The sequence below is a fragment of the Mustelus asterias genome, chromosome 4, assembly GCF_964213995.1.
Source record: "Mustelus asterias chromosome 4, sMusAst1.hap1.1, whole genome shotgun sequence".
NCBI lineage: Eukaryota > Metazoa > Chordata > Chondrichthyes > Carcharhiniformes > Triakidae > Mustelus > Mustelus asterias.
In genome coordinates this window covers 106,342,820-106,360,659 of record NC_135804.1, presented here as the reverse complement: position 1 = coordinate 106,360,659, position 17,840 = coordinate 106,342,820, and the positions used below count along the sequence as shown (strand labels likewise).

The window sequence follows — 17,840 nt, the reverse complement described above, 5'->3', positions numbered from 1 at the left end:
CACCAGGTTAAAGTCCAACAGGTTTATTTGGTAGCAAAAGCCACACAAGCTTTCGAGGCTCTGAGCCCCTTCTTCAGGTGAGTGGGAATTCTGTTCACAAACAGAACTTATAAGACACAGACTCAATTTACATGAATAATGGTTGGAATGCGAATACTTACAACTAATCCAGTCTTTAAGAAACAAAACAATGGGAGTGGAGAGAGCATCAAGACAGGCTAAAAAGATGTGTATTGTCTCCAGACAAGACAGCCAGTGAAACTCTGCAGGTACACTGGATTAGTTGTAAGTATTCGCATTCCAACCATTATTCATGTAAATTGAGTCTGTGTCTTATAAGTTCTGTTTGTGAACAGAATTCCCACTCACCTGAAGAAGGGGCTCAGAGCCTCGAAAGCTTGTGTGGCTTTTGCTACCAAATAAACCTGTTGGACTTTAACCTGGTGTTGTTAAGCCATTTCCAAGACCAGGAGACTTTTTCCTGGAGTAGTATTTATCCCTAAATCAATGTCACAAAAAAAGATTTGGTGAACGCAAATTAGCTACCACGATTCCTACAAAAGTAACCACACTGCAAAAAGTACTCCATTGATTGTCAAGTACATTGATGCCAGTGGTTGTGAAAAGTGCAATATAAATGCAAGTCTTTTTGTGAAAATTTATCATGTAGCCTACAGATCAGGAATGTAAAGAAAAATGCATTTGTCTTGCTGAACTGACAATGAGCACAGACAAAATATGGAAGCTTGACTAGAGGGGATTTCCATCCCTCTTGCTCTCCAAATGCCCCTCTCACAATACTTCTCCTGAACTCTATCCAATTGCCTCTTACTTCATAACATATTACTCACATTTCTTTATCTTCAGCTTAGTCTCTTTCCTTACTTTTAAACTCCTCTGTCAGCATTGCAACTTCATGAGTACAGAAACTAGAAACAACAGAGTTTCCTTGGGATGATCTCTGGGCAGCTACACACCACCACTTCAACAACTCCCCAGCATTAGCTGCAGAAACCTGTGTAAACTAAATACTTCCTCTATTCTTTACCTCTTCTCACAATTATCAATGCACAACACAAGCAAATCTGATCATACAATCGCTACAGTGCAGAAGGAGACCCTTCAGCTCACTGAGCCTGCACTGACCACAATCCCACCCAGGCCCTATTCCTGTAACCCCACATATTTACCCTGCTAATCTCCTGACACTAGGGTTAATTTAGCATGGCCAATCAACCTAACCTGCACATCTTTGGACTGTGGGGGGAAACCTGAGCACCCGGAGGTAACCCATAAGACATAGGAGCAGAATTAGGCCACGCAGCCCATCGAGTCTGCTCCATCATTCAATCATGGCTGATATTTTTCTCATCCCTATTCTCTTGCCTTTTCCCCATAACCCCTGATCCCTTATTACTCAAGAACCTATCTATCTCTGTCTTAAAGACATGATGTGGAGTTGCCGGCGTTGGACTGGGGTAGGCACTGTAAGGAGTCTCACAATACCAGGTTAAAGTCCAACAGGTTTATTTGATAGCGCAAGCTTTCGGAGCGCCGCTCCTTCATCAGGCCTTCTTAAAGACACCCAATGACCTGGCCTCCACAGCCTTCTGTGACAAAGAGTTCCACAGATTCACCATTCTCTGGCTGAAGGAATTCCTCCTCATCTCTGTTCTAAAGGATCGTCCCTTAAGCCTGAGGTTGTAACCTCTGGTTCTAGTTTTTCCTACTAGTGGAAACATCCTCTCCACGTCCACTCTATCCAGGCCTCGCAGTATCCTAAAGTTTCAATAAGATCCCCCCTCATCCTTCTAAACTCCAACGTGTACTGACCCAGAGTCCTCATACGACAAGCTCTTCATTCCAGGGATCATTCTTGTGAATCTTCTCTGGACCCTTTCCAAGGCCAGCACATTCTTCCTTAGATATACCCACGCAGACAGGGGGAGAACGTGTAAGCTCCACACAGACAGTGACCCAAGGCTGGAATTAAACCCAGGTCCCTAGCGCTGTGAGGCAGCAGTGCTAACCACTGTGCTATTGTGCCTCCCAGTGAAAGGTCTTCGAACAGAAATGTTCTTTATTTCTTGTTCCAGAGATGCCAGGTTTGCAGCATTGTGTGTTTCTATTTCAGACTTCCAGCATCTACAGTATTATGCTTTTGTACTTAGTTTGATTTTATTTTTGATTTGACTTATTTTTGTCACATGTATTGGTGTACAGTGCAAAGTATTGTTTCTTGCATACTATACAGACAAAGCATACCATTAATGGAGTATATAGAGAAGGAGAGGGTGCAGAATATAGTGTTACAGTCATAGCAAGGGTGTAGAGAAAGATCAACCTTAATATAAGGTAGGTGTCCATTCAAAAGTCTGACGGCAGCAAGGAAAAAGCTGTTTTTGAGTCGGGTTGTATGTGACCTCAGACTTTTGCATCTTTTTCCCAACAGAAGAAGGTGGAAGACAGTATGAGTGGGGTGCATGGAGTCCTTGATTATGCTGGCCATTTTTCTGAGGCAGCGGGAAGTATAGATGGAGTCAATGGATGGGAGGCAGGTTTGTGTGATGGACCAGGCTCCCTTCATAACCCTTTGTAGTTTCTTACGGTCTTGGTCAGAGCAGGAGCCATACCAAGCTGTGATACATCTGGAGAGGATGCTTTTTATGATGCATCTGTAAAAATTGGTGAGAGTCATAGCAGACATGCCGAATTTCCTTAGCCTCCTGAGAAAGTAGAGGCATTGGTGGTCTTTGTATTTCTTTTAAATTTCAAAGAGTAGGAAATTGAAGTTCCTAAATAATTTTTGGGACAAATGCACATAGGCTGGTGTGATACTAAAATATGCAGATCACATAGTCTCCACATATCCAATTTTGTTCAGAGTCTTGATGAAAGACTTGATATGTTGTCTCTATTCTCCCTCCACAGATGCTGTCAGACCTGCTAAGAGTTTTCAGCATTTTCTATTTTTGTTTCATCCAGAATCTTGTTGAGTTAGCTGGTCACAGCCAGGCTAACAGTTAGGGTTTTTCAGTTGGCTTTAATGATCTATCATATTTAGTTATCATAGAATGCCTACAGTGCAGAAAGAGGCCATTCGGTCTCTCGAGTCTACACTGACAACAATCCCATCTAGGCCCTATCCCCATAACATATTTACCCCACTAATCCCTCTAACCTACGCACCCCAGGTGCAATTTACCATGGCCAATGCACCTAACCCGCACATCTTTGGACTGTGGGAGGAAACCAGAGCACCCGGAGGAAACCCACGCAGACACAGGGAGAACGTGCAAACTCCACACGGACAGTGACCCAAGCCGGGAATCGAACCCGGGTCCCTGGAGCTGTGAGGCAGCAGTACTAACCACTATGCCACCGTGCCACCCATTCAATAGTAGCGTCCTACCTGATTCAAAAGGTTGTGGATTCAAAGACCACTCTAGGGATTAAAGTGCAGTACTGAGGGAGTAATGCATTGTCAGAGGTGCTGTCTTTTAGATGAGATATTAAAACTGGATCCATTCAGATGGAAGATTATATGACATCTTTTAAAGCAAGGCAGTGGAATTCTCCCAGTGTCCAGATCACGAGTTGTCCCTCAACCAGGACCACTACATATAGATTATCTGACCATTTATCGCATTGCTAATTGGCTACCACATTTCCTACCTTACAACAGTGGTTTCACTTTAAAAGCACTTAATTATCTGAAAGACACAAGGCATTTTATACATATATTAGGAACAAGAGGGTAGCTAGAGAAAGAGTTGGTCCACTTAATGACAAAGGAGGAAAATTATGTGTAGAACCAAAGGAAGTGGGTGAGATCCTTAATGAGTACTTTACATTGGTATTCACAAAGGAGGGACACATCGATTGATGGTGTCTTGGTGTGTAAACCCTTTAGAGCAAGTCATCATTACGAGGGAGGAAGTGTTAGGTGAATTAAAAAGCCTTAAGGTAGACAAACTCCCAGGGCCAGATGGCATCAATCCCAGATTACTGAGGGAGACAAGAGATGAAATTGCTGGGCCTTTAACAGAAATCTTTGTTTCTTTTTTGGCCACTGGTGAGGTTCCAGAGGATTGGAGGAGAGCCAATGTTGTCCCGTTATTTAAGAAAGGTAGCAAGGATAACCCGGGTAATTATAGGCCAGTGAGGTTGACGTCAGTGATAGTGAAACTGTTGGGAGAAGATTCTTAAGAATAGGATCTATACACATTTGGAACTGAATGGTCTTGTTAACGACAGACGGCATGGTTTTGTACGATGGAGGTCATGTCTCACTAATTGAGTTTTTTGAGGAGATGACAAAAATGATTGATGAGGGAAGGGCTGTGGACTTTAGAAAGGCATTTGACAAGGTCCCTCATGGCAGGCTGGTGCAAAAGATTAAATCTCACGGGATCAGGTGAACTATTTAGATGGATTCAGAAATGGCTTGGCCATAAAAGACAGAGGGTAGCGGTGGAAGAGTGTTTTTCTGATTGGAGGTCTGTAACTAGCGGTGTTTTACAGGTATCAGTGCTGGGACCTCAGCTGTTTGTAACATAATATAAATGACTTGAGAAAATGTAGCTGATCTGATTAGCAAGTTTGCGGATGATACTAAGATTGGCAGAGTTACGGATAGTGATGAAGATTGTCAGATAATACAGCAGGATATAGGTAGGCTGGAAAATTGGGCGGAGAAATGGCAGATGGAATTTAATCCGGACAAATTGGAGGTGATGCATTTTGGTAGATCCAATTCAGGTTGGAGCTATAAAATAAATGGCAGAACCATCAGGAGCATGGACACACAGCGAGATCTGGGAGTACAAGTCCACAGATCCTTAAAAATGGCAGCACAAGTGGAAAAGGTGGTGAAGAAAGCATATGGCAGGCTTGCCTTCATCGGACGAGGCATCGAGTATAAAAGTTGGCAAATTATATTACAGTTGTATAAAACATTGGTTAGGCCACATTTGGAATACTGTGTCCAATTCTGGTCACCACACATTTTCACAGTAACTTCATTACAGTCTGAATTTAAGCCGACTTGTGACTAATAAATAAACTTTACATTACCAGAAGGACATGGAGGCTTTGGAGAGAGTACATTAAAGGTTTACCAGGATGTTGCCTGGTATGGAGGGCATTAGCTATGAGGAGAGATTGAATAAACTGGGATTGTTCTCCCTGGAAAGACAGAGGCTGAGGAGCGACCTGATAGAAGTTTATAAAATTGTGAGAGGTAGAGATAGGATGAACAGTGGAAGCTTTTTCCCAGGGCAGAAATGACAATTAGAAGGGGCACAAGTTCAAGATAAGGGGGGGGGGGGGGGGGGAAGGTTCAGTGGAGATGTGCAGGGGAACACAGAGGGTGGTGGGGGCCTGGAATGCACTGCCAAGTGAGGTGGTTGAGGCAGTTACGAGAGCCACATTTAAGACTTATCTTGATAGACATATGAACAAACAGGGAATAGACAGATATAAGCGGTTGGTCCAGGTAGGGAAACATGATTGGCACAGGCTTGGAGGGCCAAAGGGCCTGTTCCGGTGCTGTACTGTTCTTTGTTCTTTGATTATTGTGACATTACAAAAGGTGCTAGATAAATGTAAATCCTTTATTTATTTTCTATTTGCCTTTTTAAAATGTATCCTTCATGTCAGTCAGAAATCGATTCTGAACACTGCACCCTATTGCAATTCTCTAACTGGCCAACAATGTCACTGTTGAGCACAGCATTACGTTGTACATTACTGGCTACGAAATTCATTTAAGAGGTAAAGATCAAAACATGTTTCACATTTACACAAAATTGCAAAATTAGGATATTTGAATGTTACTGGGCAAAAAGCTTGCCAGACTTTCCAGAAACTGATCCACCTTTTTCCACAGCTTTGTATAAAATAACACTGTTTACAACATTCCAACTATATTCACTTTTTTGGGCTTTCCATACAAACACATTGCCACAACACATGGGCACATTCTATTAACACATTAGATGCTGAAGTTCATATCTCCTTTCCGATCATGAATTGAAATGAGTGCTCAAGAAATTTCTGATTGTTATTCCAGTAAAACACTATAATTGTTGCCTTTCTAAACATCTTCTGATTCTTCCTAAATGCATGTATGCCATTCTATAAACTCTTCCTATTTGCATCCTCACATGTTGAAAATGAGACTCACTGCAAAATTTCCACCCCTGATACTTTCTTTCCCTTGAGCTAAAAAAAACAAATCCCTTACCTTCCCCAGTCTTTCCTTACACCTACAGGCTTTTTAAACTAAACTTGGTATCACCAACTTACTTATTGATTTACCTTATCCTCTTTTCTACTCTTTCCACCCTTTGTGATGTTCAGCACTATTTGCTTTGGCCTTAATTTTAAAAAAGTTGACTGGACCATTGAATCCTAAATATGTGTTCATTTCAGTCTTAAAACAGATAGCGATTAACATTTTTCAGTTGGACCTTTAGGTTAAGACTGTACTTTTTAAACATTGAAGAATGCAGAAAAACTGCTGTAAAATAGCTGCTGTGAAAATCCTATCATTGTCAGCAAAAAAGACAACTCAAATATGACATGAACACTGCTTTATATATTCATGAGTCTTTACTCCAAATCTCACTGACTCTAAAGCCTGTGATTCAGGTGGATAAGAAAAAACTACTTGTGGTTTCCAAGTACAGTCCCATATATAGCAAAATGCTTTAACACCTCATCCCATTTACACCATTTGAAAGCACAGATTTAAATTCCTAACTACCATGTAGAAAGTAAGTTCTACTCTGACAGTCACACCTTGCTCTGTTGCACTAACACCAACAACCTAAAATTGAACGCATAACGAAAAGGTATTCGCCATTTCTGGTCAAGGATCATAACCTGAACAATAACGTGCTTACATCAACCATAAACTTCTGAAATATTGTTTCTCTGTCACAAATAACTTCTATATTGATAGCATATTTTAAGCAGTAAGTGCACGATATTCCTTCCATCTACAAGCAACAAATGAACATTCTGAAATTTTGGGAAGTGAGATACAATTCAAAGGCTTGAAGACACAAAGATGCACCAAAAACTGGAAAGCAATACTTTGAAGAAACAGGTCACCGTTTGCATGTCACTACTTTGATGTTAGGGTGTAAAATAAAGTGCATTCCCTCTGTTATCCTGTTTCCAGCAACTGGTGCATAAACAGACAAATATGCATGCTTGTATGGGACTGCAGGTAAAGGGAAAATGGCTATTGATAGTCTCAGGTCAGATGAGAAATATCACGAGTATTACACATAAGAGAAACTTTATAGTGCTACGACTGCTCAGTGGGAACACTTTCACATCTGAGTGAGAAAGTTTGGCATTTGAAGCCAACTCCAGCGAAATTAGCACATAATCTAAGCTGACACTAATGAGAGAGTGCTGCATTGACTGAAGTACCATCTGTAGGACAAGACATTAAACCAAGGTCCTGACTGTATGTGCAGTGGGTTATAAAAATTGTCATACCAATCATCCAAGAAGGGAAGATGTCGTGGCAACATCTCTCTCTGTGAACCAACACCACAAAACCAGATTAATTGGTCATTGATCTGATAGTTGTACACAAATAAGCTTCTTGTTTTTACCTATATAGCAATAGTGACGACACTTAAAAATAATTCATTGGCTGTGAAGCCTTTTGGGATGTCTCTAGGAGGTGCAATATGAATCTGAATGCAAGCTCTTTCTTTCAATTTACTGATCTGGAACAATAGAACAATCACGACCTCATCATCTTTTAGTTGGAAGGCCGGTGTTATCAGAGCACCTAATGAGCACCAATATCAAAGTGTACATATCTGGTAAGGTGGTTAAGAACTGATAAAATACAACCAGCCTTATCACAAAAAAATTAGTGCATCTTAGAAAAGTGCTACTATATTAGGGACATACAAAATCCTTTTCAAAATTTGTCACACGGAGATTAACTGGTACAGGTCTGAAGAATGGATGGCATATTGCACTTCAGAAAAAAAAATTCTGAATGTTAACATCTGCTGGACCAGCCAAGTTGTACTGAATTGGGTAATTTATAACGTGGTGTTGCTGGCTAAATCATATCAGTACACCTTTTAAAAAAATAAGATAATAGTCTTTTCTCTCCCTCCAGAGAGAGCAATTCTCAGACTTGAACATCAGAAGAGAGGCATTGTATCCTACCTGTAATTCTGTTGAATGCTGGTTGGCTTCAGTCGCTATCTATTGCATATTGTGATGCAATGCTAGCCATTGTTTTAAGAGTAGAGAAATTATAGTGGATATTATTAAAGGTATGAGGTCACTGATTTACTACGGTTCATATGGTTTCTTTTTATGAATGGATTGATCTTGCAAACCTCAATCCAAAAACCAGCTGAGACTCACTTGTACACTGAATGGAGATGAAGAGATTGAAAGAAAAGTTCAGCAGATCCAACAGCACCTGAGGGAGGAAAAACAGGTTAAAGTTTCAGCTGTAGACTCTTTGCCAGAACTTTTCTGACAAAAGCTCTCCATTCAATATGTTAACCAAACTTCCTGGTTGAGATGCTCACGGATCTGCTGTTAGTCTGCAACATTTTCCATTATATAGTTTTAAACCATTTATTTACTGACAACATTCTGAAATACTAAGGAACCTCCTCACTATGAGACTGTATACTCAGATCAGGTATTGCCATCAGCCTTATCACCTTTTCACTTATATATTTACATCTATTGCATTTAGTGAGCCCACTTGGAAAAGTTGAGAACAGAAGTTTGACATCAGATTAAAATTACTAAATACTATTATTAATGGGAAAATACCCAATGATGAATTTATAAATCTAATTCAATCCTTGGTGCCTGTTAAACTTTGTTAATTGGTTCTCACAATTTATGATGTCACTAGGGCCAGAGGATTGAATACAATATAGTATCTTTTGCCAACTATCTTATATTCTGCATACAATGCAAACCCCTCATCATCGAATACTCAATGCACACTGCGCTACCCTGCCACAATTCACTCACACGCTTCAACCTGTGACCTTGGTGAGCCAGTACAGTAAAACAAAAATGGAAGGTTCCTCTTTAGGGTATGACGATGTGGGTTGAACAGTCCTGCCCTTTGTACAGTACACTCCCTGCAAAAGAGATAACATCGTTCCTGCCCATCAGATCTCATTTGTCCCCGATCCATTCATTCCACTCTGCCACTTACGCGAGTCGGGCCCAGTTCACAACAACTTTTTTTTTGAAGATTGCCTGTATTGATTCGGAGTTTATCTGGCCGATGCCCGGGATCGCTGTGTTATTCGCCCTCACACTTGCTGAAGGCATGAACTAAATTAAATTTAAAGCGGGGGGTGGGGGGAGAGACAGTGCGAGGGGTACACTAACTATATTCTCGCAACTTTTGTCTAATCTGAGTTGTGAGAATTTCTCCACCTACCACATTAAATTATTCTAAACTATCAAGTTATCATATGCTGTGTATTTCCAAACAAAAAAAGCTGCAATGTTTTTAAATGAGGCCGAAGTTGGTCAATTTGATTAGGAAATTGTGGCAACTGCTGGGTTGGAATTGAGCAGTCAAACTTGGGACAGTTGCCCTCTGATTAGGGGGCTCTGCGGGCGAAAAGGGACATTGATAAGAGCCCGAGTGTTACTGACAGAGCCAGGCGGAGTTCGCGATCTGTCTGTCTGAGTGTGTGTGAGCCCAGACTGCTTGGGGATCACACCCCCTGCGCTGTTCTGCGCTGAGCTCCCGGCCAACTGCGCTCCATGTATTTCCGAGTCTCTCTCTCTCCGCTCCGTGCGATCCCCAAGCCATCACCATCATCAGAAACAAAGCGAGCCCGATCTCTCCCCCAACACCGGAGCCCGGGTACAGTCTTACCTTCGGGGCCTGTTAATTACTGAAGCTCTCCCTGTCCCCTCCGCTCCTCCTCCTGACCGGCTGCTTGACGATCCCGGGGACGAGGAGAAAGAGCGGCCAGAGGGATTTGTTGGGGGAGATTGGTGAAGAAATTGAGATTTCCCCGGAGTGTCTTTGCGCAGCCACGCCGCCGCCCTGTAACACAATTTCCGTCATCTGTATCAACAACCTCCTCCACCCTTAAAAGGGCAATGACCCTTCTCACCCAGACCCCCTATTTACTGTCAGACGTTTTGTCATCACTTTTTTATATAAACGCAGACCTCCCACCGAGGTACAGTCCTGGCAGTTTGCATTTTTTGTTGCAAAATCCCACCTCGTGCATTAATCATTTTTAACTGGAGTGGTTTGATCACGAGTGGGGCCCATAAAGTGTTAAATTACCAAAATCAATTAATTTTAAAAGTAGCATTCATTAAAAACAACAGTAATGCAGTAACTAAAACAGCAATAAAAAATCGCACATGCACTTGCCGGTCACGATATTTTCACTGCAATAAAATGGTAATCTAGAAGGGGAGGGGAAAGGGGTGGTAGGTTCGTGGGAGCAGTGGGGTCTTCGATTCCTTTCCCACAGATCGTAGCTGAGAATGGCCAATCTTTTTTTAAGAAATCACACCTCAAATACCAACTTCTGCAGAGCTGCAGATAAGTTTTCCAAAAATCAGCGCATGGCCAGAGAATGTGAACAATGCTCCATTTTTAAATCCTGAGATGGATATCCTCCCCCGTTTGGAACTTCACTCCTGCACACTCACATGCTCGCATTCACCATCTTGTGTCGCACTAGACTTAGTTCTGCAGATCATTTACAGGCACTGAGCCACCAGGTGTTCCACATAGTACGGTTAGCATCCGTCCAACATGAACATTTTAGCATCAAGGGCAACCACTCACCGATAAACCACCCATTTATAACTCACCCATCAAAGTTTGCAATCCAATGTCGACCGATACGGTCATATACATTAATTCAGCCCCCCCACCCCCTCCCAAAAAAAGAAAGCTGGTCGAAGTGCTAAGGTAAGACTGGGAGAGGTAAATGGGTGTAAAACCACCTTTTTGAGGATTCAGGAAATAATAATTGGAGTTAGAGACTAGTGGGGTATGGTAAATGATAGCATGCCCTTTAACATCGAACTACCTGTAACTGCTGAATATTTAAGAATGACTGTGATATAACTCACCAGATGTGCCACAGCCTGTATCCTAACACATATTACTATATTGGCCCACTTTCTCAAGATGTTATGTTGATGCAAAACCATTATGAAACACCCTTTCTACAAGAACTATAAAGCACACTTCTCGCAAAGATCCCATGTATAACAGAGCAGCAGTTTCAAAGTTGAAGGTGTTTCTAGGTGAATGTGTTTTAGAATGATTTATTTTCCTGGGTGTGATTGTCAAATAAAACTGTACTTTTGAGAATCACTACTTTAAAACTGCTGAGTGCCGTTATTATATTGGTTGTATTAGAATTGCCATTCTGCTGTCATTCTTCATTATTGCAGTAGTTACCATTTCAGTAGTTCTCACATGTAAAGTTACAGACCCATCTGTAACTTTACATGATTTTACACGCATTAACTGTAATGGCAGAACAATTATGGAGAACAGCACACAATGTCATGACATAAGCTGCCAGCTGGTTCCCACCAGAAAGCACAACTCTGTAATATTGTCCCTAAAACGTGGCTTTAGTGTCAAATTTGGTCCACTATCCCATACTGCCTGCATCTCTGGTCTTTCATCCACAGCCTGCAATGGAAAACTGCAAGAGGTGGATAGGTAAGATAAAAAATGAAGAAAAACAGTGGCGTTGTAGAATATCATGGGCAGCACGGTAGCAACTGGTTAGCACTGCTGCTTCACAGCTCCAGGGTCCTGGGTTCAATTCCCGGCTTGGGTCACTGTGTGGAGTTTGCGCATTCTCCTCGTGTCTGCGTGGGTTTCCTCCGGGTGCTCCGGTTTCCTCCCACAGTCCAAAGATGTGCGGGTTAGGTTGATTGGCCAAGCTAAAAATTGCCCCTTAGAGTCCAAAGATGCGTAGGTTAGAGGGGTTAGCGGGTAAATATGTGGGGATATGGGGGTAGGGACTGGGTCAGATTGTGGTCGGTGCAGACTCGATGGGCCAAATGGCCTCTTTCGGCACTGTAGGGTTTCTATGATTCTATGATCATAGAATCCCTGCAGTATAGAAGGCAGCCATTCAGCCCATTGAGTCTGTACCGACCACAATGCCACCCAGGCCCTATTTCCATAATCCCACACATTTACCCTGCTAATTTCCCTAACACTAGGGGCAATTTAGCATGGCCAATCAACCTAACCCACACATCTTTGGACTGTGGAAGGAAACTGGAGTACCCGGAGGAAACCCACGCAAACATAAGGAGGACGTGCAAACTCGACACAGACAGTGACCCAAGCCAGGAATTGAACCCAGGCCCCTGGCATTGTGAGGCAGCAGTGCTAACCACCGTGCCGCCCTTTATTAGAGCTTGCTAATAAGTGAGTAACTGGGTGCCAATTCTAGATAGAAATTTATGGCTTGCAAATTGAATTTTGCAAAGTATTCAGAGGGTATCTAGCGCTAACCTAGTGTCAGAAATTGGGGAAAAGCTTCCAAATGAAAACATTTCATTTGGAACACTGGGGCAGCACGGTAGCACAGTGGTTAGCACTGCTGCCTCACAGTGCCAGGGACCTAGATTCGATTCCCGGCTTGGGTCACTGTCTGTGTGGAGTTTGCACTTTCTCCCCGTGTCTGCTCCGGTTTCCTCCCACATTCTGAAAGACGTGCTGGTTAGGTGCATTGACCCGAACAGGTGCCAGAGTGTGGCGACTAAGGGAATTTCACAGTAACTTCATGCAGTGTTAATGTAAGCCTTACTTATGACTAATAAATAAACTTTAAACTTTTTCAAGTTTATTGTGGCTGTTAATTCATTTCTCAGTAAAGTAAAATATTATTGATTAAGTTTATCTTGAGAAAATGAATTATACAGAAAAATGAATTGTAATTATCTTCTTGGAAAGGAACTTCAAAAGCTCAATCTTATCTTCATAGTATCATAGAATTCCTACAGTGCAGAAAGAGGCCATTTGGCCCATCGAGGCTGCACTGACAACAATCCCACCAGGCCCTATCCCCATAACCTGACGCATTTACTTTGCTAATCTCCCTGGCACTAAGGAGCAATTTAGTATGGCCAATCAACCTAACCCTCACATCTTTGGGCTGTCGGAGGAAACCGGAGTGCCCAGTGGAAACCCACGCAGACAGGGAGAACATGCAAACTTTACGCAGATAGTTACCCTCATCTAATGATTTTACATATACTTCTGCACAGGTTCCTGGACTTTCATCAGGAGTTCACTGGTTGATTTTTAATTTTCTGCAACCCAGAACACTGGAGCACATTGTCCTGCCAATATCATGGAGACCAGGTAACTAAGGTAACAGAAAGGGTAAAACCTGGGACTTCCCTGTTCTATACATTTCAGTTATTTACTGATTGTCCTTTTTATTCATCTGGAATGTGGGTGTCACTAGCAAGACCTGCAATTATTGCCCATCACTATTTGCTCTTGAGAAGAGGATGAAGAGCCATCTTGAATTATTGCAGTACCTGTGTTGGTGAAGGTACACCTACAGTGCTGTTTGAGAGGGAGCTCTAGGCTTTTTACCCAATGACAATAAAGGCATGGCGATAGAGTTCCAGGTCAGGATTGTGTGCGACTTGGAAGGGAGCTTGCAGGTGGTTGTGGTCCCAGGCATCTGCTGCCCTTTTTCTTTTAGATGGTGGAATCGCAGGTTTGACAGGTGCTGTCGAAGAAATCTTAGCGAATTGCTGCACCGCATCCCGAGATGATGTACACTGCTACAATTGTGTTGGAGAGTGAATCTTAGAATTTTCTTAGAAACCCGACAGCACAGAAAGAGGCCATTCGGCCCATCGAGTCTGCACCGACCACAATCCCACCCAGGCCCTAATCCCATATCCCTAGATATTTACCCACTAATCCCTCTAACCTACGCATCCCAGGACACTAAGGGCAATTTTTTAGCATGGCCAATCAACCTAACCCGCACATCTTTGGACTGTGGGAGGAAACCGGAGCACCCGGAGGAAACCCACGCAGACACGAGGAGAATGTGCAAACTCCACACAGACAGTGACCCAAGCCGGGAATCGAATCCAGGTCCCTGGAGCTGTGAAGCAGCAGTGCTAACCACTGTGCTACCATGCCGCCCACGAATGTTTTAAGTTGGTGCATATGTTGCCAATTAAGCAGACTCCTTTGCCCTGGATGGTGTTGAGCTTCTTGAGTGTTGGAGCCGCATTCAACCAGACAAGTGGAGAGGATTTCATCACACCCCCGACATGTGTTTTGTAAATATCGGACAGACTATGAGGAGGCCTCCATCGTGCTTTTGAAGCGAGAGTAATTATTTGGCTGGTCCAATTAAGTTTCTGGTCAATGAATTACAAATATAAGGCACAGAAACAAGCTATTTGGCCCAACCAGTCCATAGCAGTGTTTATGCTACACGTGAGCCTCTGCCCAGCTTTGCTCATCTAAGTTTACCATCATAACGATCTATTCCCTTCTCCTTCATATGTATGTCTGTTTCCTCTTAAATGTATCTATATTGTTCGCTTCAACCATTCCCTGTGAGAGTTGGTGCAGTCATTGGGCTGTATGGCCTCCTGCATTGTAGGGATTCTGTGCTTCTATAGTGAGTTCCACATTCTCACTACTCTTTGGGTTAAGAAATTCCTTCTGAATTCCACACTGGATTTCTTGGTGCCTATCTTATATTTATTACCTCTAGTTATGCTCCTCTTCACAAAAAGAAAGACTTCCTCTGTATCCAGTCTATCAAGACCTTTCATAATTTTAAAGACCTCTATTAGGTCATCCCACAACCTTCCTTTTTCAAGAGAGAATGGACCCGGCCTGCCAATTCTTTTCTCATATACATACCTTGCATCCTTGTAATTCTTCTTTGTATCCTCTCCAATGCTGCTATAATCCTTTTATAATATGGTAACCAGTTGTGGTCTAATCAACATTTGAGATAGGTTTTGCAGAATTCTCTACTGTTCAATTCTATGGTGAACTCCTGGATGCTGATGGCAGCGGACTCATTCATGGCAATGCTATTGAATATCAAGGGGAGATGATTAGATTTCCTCTTGTTGCAGATGGTCATTGCTTAGCACTTAATAAATTTGCTTGGTCATTGGCAAGAGACTCCTGATTCATTTTTAATGTGTTAAACTCTTGATTCTATATTGATGAAGTAAATAAAAAAGGAAAAGAGGGCAAGAATAACAAGCCTGAGAGATAGAGCATCTGAAATAAAAGAGTTAGAAAGTGAAAGAATCAGGCAGAAAATCACAACCAATTAGACTAAGATTTTTTGCAAGAAAGACGGAAAGACACAAGGAGGATTAGAGACAGAAGCTTAGAGACAGAGAGGAAAAGAGATATATGATGGAAAATGACAGGCAAAGAAAGAAAAACTCAAATAGCCGAACAAAGTCAAAGAGTGAAGGACAGAAAGATATCAAAAATTGGAGTTACAAAGAGAGAGAGATGGGACAATTGGAGCGAAAGAGAGAATCAAACATAAAGTTAGAATGAGAGAAGAGATAAAGTTGGAATGAGTAACAAAAAACACCAACATCCATTTGAAAGAATGAAAAAATCAGATAAATGGGAGAGTAAATCAGTGGCTGTCACATAGAAAGAAAAAAGGAAAAGAGAGAGAATTTCAAACAGATGGAATCAAAGGGAAACAGCAACAGGGAAGAGAATCAAAGGCAAACAAATGGTTAAAAGGAAGGAGAGTGAGAGAAAGCAACATACAGGGAGAAAGGGGAAAAGGAACCCAGACAGGGAGGAAGAGAAAAGAACACATACTGCGAGAAAGAAAGAATCACAAATGGCAAAAGACAATTAGAACTGAAGACAGAAATGGGAGGAGTGCAACAGAGAGAAAAGACACAAGCACACACAGAAAGAGCATCACAGACAGCACCATCCGACAGTCAGATTGACAGAGGCAAACTTATATCCCTGTTGGCCCCCCAAGTGTCATCACTGTTCCACTGCTATGTTTCTAACACAGTCAGACTTGTCACACTGTTGCTACTAACATGTTGCGCGGGCATGTCTAATTGGGGTCAGAGTACTAAATTGGGACGTCGGGGCAGAGCCAGGCTGAATAATTTATGATGCTGGGGGAAATGCACAATATACTCATTCTAGTTTAAAACATTTCAGCTAAATTGTAACTTATAACACGACAAAATGAACATTTCACATTTTATTTAATTGAATAGTTTAATAAAAACTTATTGAAAGGTAAAATCTAAGTTGGATCCAATTTAACACTATTACTGGAGAAGATTGGCATTGCCCTTTTAAATCCAAGATCTGACCCCTTTAAACTTCGTTTAAAATGGCCATATCCCTTTTCAAAAGGGAACTTGTCAACTTCACATCATGTCAAACAGCTCTGTTGTTGTTGCTGCTGTGGTGATGGGTTTTTTTGGTAACAAAGCCACTAAATACTAAAATCTGAGTTGTTTTTTTTTCCTTTTATAAAGTTATTGTAAAATGTATATTTTTTCCATACATTAGCTTCAGATCATTATTTAATTTGGTATAAAGCATCTATTATGCTGGGGCCTTAATTACCATTTTAACTTTGAGTTTCAATTTTGACATCACAACACTACACAAACTTTATGCTCGTTTTGACTGTTGTGAGAATACGTACAAGGCATCAACATTTTTGCTTGATTTTTCTGTGAATACACGCATGATTCATGCACTTCATTGATAAGTTAAGGCAAAGTGAACAACCAACTTAATAAAAGAGGTTACATTTGTTCCACCCATTTGCTCTGGTATGGTACGGCATGTGTGCTTTGCCCAAAGGCAGGTCCTTGGCTCACTGTCTGATGATGCTTCATCCTGAGCTATTTTCTTGGCAATTTTTTTCAGTGGTGGTTTGCTATTGCCTTCCGTTCTCAGGGACAGGACAGGATGCAGGTCCCAAGTTTACTTCAGCCAGAGCAGGGATTTTAAATGCACTGTTGCCACTACTTTGAATCATGTGCTAGCCACCTAGTCAACTGAACTAACGGAACTCCTACCATAGCTGTAAACATGAGATTGTTCCAGTGTAAAATCTATAAACTGGAGAGGGACAGGAATGTTTAATTTTTTTTCACTTTTTGGACAACTGGACTCGTGTTTACATTGATACTGGATCTCATCCACTGGCTCTGAGAGAAATTTGGAATTTTTAATAATGCTATCTATATACAATCAAAAGGTTTAAGGAGGAATGTTCTATTTTGTACACACTGCACTAACTAGTCTGGCTCAGCCTGTTTCCAGGGAAAGGGATGAAGTTGGTGCCTAAGGGATGGAGGTTGTGGGACTAAAGATAATGGCTTCAGTTTCCCAGATATTTAGTTGGAGCAAATATCTGCTCATCTAGTACTTAATGTTGGATAAGTAGTCTGACAATTTAGAGATTGTGGAAGGTTAAGAGAAGTGGTGATAAGGTACAGCTGGATGTTGTCAGCATACATGTGGAAATTGATGCCCTACTTCAGGTGATGTCACCAAAGAGCAGCACATAAATATAGGAGGTACCCAAGGATAGATCCTTGGGAGAGAGTTAATGGAGCAGGAACAAGAATAAAAACTGTTACCATGAGTGGTTAAATAAGACTGGAATCAGATGAGAATAGTCCCAACCAGCTAATGGTGGAGAGGCAGTGGAGGAGAATGATGTGGCCAGATAAGTCAAAAGGCTGTGTATAGGTCAAGAAGATTGAGAAAGAACAGTTTATCTTTG

General features: G+C 41.8%; 1 protein-coding gene across 4 annotated transcripts in view; it reads right to left on the bottom strand.

Moving 5' to 3' along the window:
- LOC144492916 (BCL-6 corepressor-like protein 1) overlaps nt 1-10,115 on the bottom strand; it is a 179,850-nt gene extending 169,735 nt beyond the window's left edge. For 2 of the 4 annotated variants that reach the window (XM_078211538.1, XM_078211541.1), the window contains exons 1-2: nt 9,911-10,115; nt 8,413-8,470 (exon numbers count right to left, since the gene is read on the bottom strand). The gene's annotated coding sequence lies outside the window, so the exon portion shown is untranslated. Of the gene's footprint in view, nt 1-3,675; nt 3,714-8,208; nt 8,337-8,412; nt 8,471-9,910 lie in introns of those variants that run through there. The other 2 variants (XM_078211539.1, XM_078211540.1) reach the window with 2 other exon arrangements.
- Between the last annotated feature and the right edge of the window lie 7,725 nt (nt 10,116-17,840).